This window comes from Primulina eburnea, chromosome 11 (assembly GCF_022965805.1).
Source record: "Primulina eburnea isolate SZY01 chromosome 11, ASM2296580v1, whole genome shotgun sequence".
Classification (NCBI taxonomy): Eukaryota; Viridiplantae; Streptophyta; class Magnoliopsida; order Lamiales; family Gesneriaceae; genus Primulina; species Primulina eburnea.
This window is the reverse complement of record NC_133111.1, coordinates 28755036-28759749: the sequence shown is the minus strand read 5'-3', so window position 1 is coordinate 28759749 and position 4714 is coordinate 28755036. Positions and strand designations below refer to the sequence as shown.

At 43.0% G+C, this 4714-nt stretch overlaps 1 non-coding gene across 1 annotated transcript; it reads left to right on the top strand.

Annotated features, from left to right (window-relative positions):
- Positions 1-3991: 3991 nt before the first annotated feature.
- LOC140806433 (small nucleolar RNA R71) lies at positions 3992-4097 on the top strand. Its single transcript, XR_012112508.1, has one exon. It is a non-coding gene; the product is annotated as a small nucleolar RNA R71 (small nucleolar RNA).
- The last annotated feature ends 617 nt before the right edge of the window (positions 4098-4714 follow it).

Sequence of the window (4714 nt, the reverse complement as noted above, 5' to 3'; positions counted from 1 at the left end):
ACCATCACTAATGATTGCTCGTGGTGTTCCAAATCGGTTAAAAATGTTTTTCTTTAAAAATTTTAGGACCACTTGAGCGTCATTAGTGGCATACGCTTCCGCCTCTACCCACTTAGACACATAATCAACCGCCACCAAGATGTATTTTTTCGTGAAAGAGCTGGGGAACGGTCCCATGAAGTCTATTCCCCACACATCAAAAACCTCACATTCAATGATATTATTTAACGGCATTTCATGACGGTTAGAGATGTTACCTGACCGCTGGAATTTATCACAGTGTAGCACATAAGAACGAGCATCTTTGAAAAGAGTTGGCCAATAAAAGCCACATTCAAGTACCTTGGATGCCGTCTTTGTTGGTCCGAAATGACCACCTACCTCACGGTCATGGCAATGGTTGAGGATTTGCCCAAACTCTTCCTCTGCGACACATCTCCGAATCATGGCATCTGCACAAATTCTGAACAAGAAAGGTTCCTCCCAAAAATAATACTTCACGTCCGAAAAGAATTTCTTTCTTTGGTGAAATGTTAAATTTGGGGGGAGTGAGCCTGTCACAAGAAAATTTGCAAAATTTGCATACCATGGACAATTCTTCACCTCAAATAACTGCTCATCTGGAAACCAATCATTAATCGCATCATTCACACAATCATCACTGATAAATTCCAATCTAGACAAATGATCCGCAACCACATTCTCAACACCCTTCTTATCTTTTATTTCTACATCAAATTCTTGCAATAATAAAATCCACCGAAGTAAGCGTGGCTTTGCATCTTTCTTGGCAAGTAAATACTTAAGGGCAGAGTGATCAGTAAACACAGTTACTTTCGACAAAACAAGGTATGAGTGGAACTTGTCAAGTGCATACACTACTGCAAGTAACTCTTTTTCAGTGGTGGCATAATTTAATTGTGCTTCATCTAGAGTCCTACTTGCATAGTATATAGTGTGAAATACCTTGTTTAGTCTTTGGCCGAGGACAGCACCAACCGCAGTATCACTGGCATCGCACATGACCTCGAAAGGTAGATCCCAATCCGGTGCCACCAAGACAGGAGCCGTCACCAAGCGCTCCTTCAACTTCTCGTATGCCTGCAAACAATCCGAATTAAAATCAAAAGGTGCGTCTTTCATGAGTAAAGAAGATAGAGGTTTTGCAATTTTAGAAAAATCTTTGATAAAACGCCGGTAGAAGCCGGCGTGGCCTAGAAAACTTCTAACTCCCTTTATGGACGCCGGAGGTGGTAAGTTCTTGATAACTTCAACTTTCGCCTTGTCCACCTCTATTCCGTGCCCCGAAATCTTGTGCCCTAGGACAATTCCCTCTTGTACCATGAAGTGGCATTTTTCCCAATTAAGTACCAAATTCATCTCCTCGCATCTCTTCAACACCACCTTCAAATTCTGCAAACAATCATCAAAAGAAAAACCAAATATCGAGAAGTCATCCATAAAAATTTCAAGAAACGTTTCTATCATGTCGTGAAATATGGCAGTCATGCATCGCTGAAAAGTGGCCGGCGCATTACACAAACCAAAGGGCATTCGTCTAAAAGCAAAAGTGCCGTAAGGACAAGTGAAAGTGGTCTTCTCTTGGTCCTCCGGCGCAATCATAATTTGGTTGTACCCTGAATACCCATCCAAAAAGCAATAAAATTCATGACCCGCTAACCTTTCAAGCATTTGATCGATAAAGGGAAGGGGAAAGTGATCTTTACGGGTGGCATCATTTAATTTCCTATAATCAATGCACACACGCCATCCCGTAACAGTCCTAGTGGGTATTAATTCGTTATTCTCATTTGTAATCACAGTAATCCCACCCTTTTTTGGCACACACTGAATAGGACTTACCCATGCACTATCAGATATAGGATAGATAATACCTGCATCGAGAAGCTTAATTGTTTCAGCCTTTACTACCTCTTGCATCTTTGGATTCAGTCTTCGCTGAGGTTGCACATGAGGTGAGTACTTCTCTTCTATCAAGATCTTGTGCATGCAGACTGATGGATTAATCCTTTTGATATCCGCCACCTTCCACGCAAATGCACCCTTGTGTGCTTTCAATACCTCCAACAGTTTGTCCTCCATCACATCTGTCAAAGCAGCAGAAATAATGACAGGTAAAGTGTTATTCTCACCTAAGTATACGTACTTGAGGTGTGGCGGCAACAGCTTCAGCTCAAGTGTTGGTGGATCCTCGACGCTTGACCTTTGAGGGGTCAAATCTCTCCGTTCTCCTAGATCCTCCAGTCGCATCCTCATTGGCTTTCTCCATGGATGGTTGGTATTAAAGTGTGCCACTATTTCAGCTCTTTCTTCATCCAACTCCTCCTCTGCCAATTCAGTATTTATAGTGGCCTCCAAAGGGTCCCTAAGAGCATCCTGCACATAGTGAGACGCAAGAGAGTCAAAAGCATCAATTCTAAAACAACTATCAGAATGCAGTGTGTGCTTAAGTGCATGAAAAACATCAAAAGTAATCTCATCCTCGCCCACTCTCAGTTTCAACTTCCCCTCTTGCACATCAATCAGTGCCTTGCCAGTGGCAAGGAACGGTCTACCCAAAATCAGAGGCATCTCCGCATCCTCCTCCATGTCAAGCACCACGAAGTCCGCAGGGAAAATGAATTTGTCCACTTTCACTAGCACATCCTCAATCACTCCGCGGGGGTACTTGACAGATCTGTCAGCTAGTTGTAGAGACATCCTCGTCGGCTTTGGTTCTCCCAACCCAAGCTTCCTAAACATAGACAATGGCATAAGATTAATACTGGCACCGAGATCACACAATGCTTTATGAAAAACAACATCACCAATCATGCAAGGAATAGAGAAACTCCCTGGGTCTTTCAGTTTCGGTGGGATTTTGTTTTGCACTAAGGCAGAGCAGCTTTCAGTCAAATTTACCGTCATGTGATCCTCCAACTTCCTCTTGTTTGCTAAGATGTCCTTAAGAAATTTAGCATAACTAGGCATTTGCATCAACGCATCGGCAAAAGGAATATTGATATGCAATTTTTTAAATACCTCAAGAAATTTACCGAATTGTGCATCTAGTTTTTCTTTTTTCAATGTTGCAGGGAAAGGTGGAGGGATAACAATCTTAGCCTGCGTAGTGTGTGCCGGTGTAGGGTTAGATGACTTACCTTTTGATGTCGCATCTTGTTCATCCGGCACTTGGCTTTTCTCTTTTTCTCTAGGCTCCAAAACTTTTCCGCTCTTCAACTCAATGGCCTTCACTTGCTCTTTTGGATTAGTCTCGGTATTACTTGGCAAGGTGCCCGGCTCTCTACTTGCCATCATCTTGGCCAACTGTCCAATTTGATTCTCGAGCCCCTTTATTGATGCATCTTGGTTTTGGAGTCGAGTTTCAGTGGATGAAATAAACTTAGACATCATTTGTTCCAAGTTGGACTTTTCTTCTCTAGGAGGATCGGATCTATACATCGGTTGTTTTCCATATTGTTGTCCTCCTTGCGGTCTATTCTGACTGTTTTGACCGCCCCACAAGAAGTTGGGATGTTGCCTCCACCCAGGATTGTGTGTGTTCGAATAAGGGTCATTCCTTGGGCGGTTTTGGACTCCCACTTGATTCACCGGTGCCTCATTTTGCACATAGAAGGGATTTCCATCTTGACAGTCTTTCACATAGTGCTCTCCTCCACACTTTTCACATAATATCTCTTGAAGATGCATAGCCGTGCCACCCACATTCAAGCCGTATATTTTCATGTTTAAAGCGTCAAGTTGTGCAGTAATAGCAGAAAAATCAATTACCTGGTGAACTCCGGCACTTCTCCGCTGGTTGTTCCTGTCAGATTGAGGATGATAGCTGCTAGCAGCCATCTCCTCCAACAACTCATATCCTTCTTCCGCAGTCTTCCTCAAAAGGTTCCCACACGCAGCAGCATCTATCATAGTACGGTTAGGAGTAAGCAAACCGTAATAAAATGTTTGAACGACTAACCCAAGTGGTAACTCGTGATGTGGGCATCTTCGTAGTAGGTCCTTGAAGCGTTCCCATGCCTCATAGAAAGATTCCTGATCGAATTGAGCAAATGTTGTAATGGTTGCCCGCAGCTTCATGGTTTTTGATGGAGGAAAGTATTTGATAAGAAACTCTTTCGACATGTCCTCCCATGTGATGATTGAACCTACAGGCAAACAATTCAACCATGCTTTAGCTTTATCACGTAAAGAGAAAGGAAATAAACGCAACCTAACAGCATCATCAGAAACTCCATTGAATTTAAAAGTATCGCAAATCTCAAGAAAATCCGCGATGTGCGTGTTTGGGTCATCTACTGCAGTTCCTCCGAATTGGACTGTGTTCTGAATCATCTGGATTATGGCTGGCTTGATTTCAAAGTGATTTGCCCGCACAATAGGCCTCACAATGCTAGGGCGTGCACCATCCAAAGAAGGCTGGGCATACTCTAACATTGGTATGCGGCGTGGCATCTCAATATGTCTCTCTTCACGGCGCTCCTCCTCATGCTCTTGCTCGTGCCTCTCCATCAGTTCCTTCAGACTTTGCTGCTGTCTTCTCCTGCGAAAAGTTCTTTCAATTTCAGGGTCGAACTCAAGCTCCACGTCAAGTGACTTTGGCATGCACTAGACAAGATACCTGGAATAAAATATGGAGTGTCAGCTCAAGAATAATTAGACAATGCTAAAGCAAATAACTAAAAATAAAATT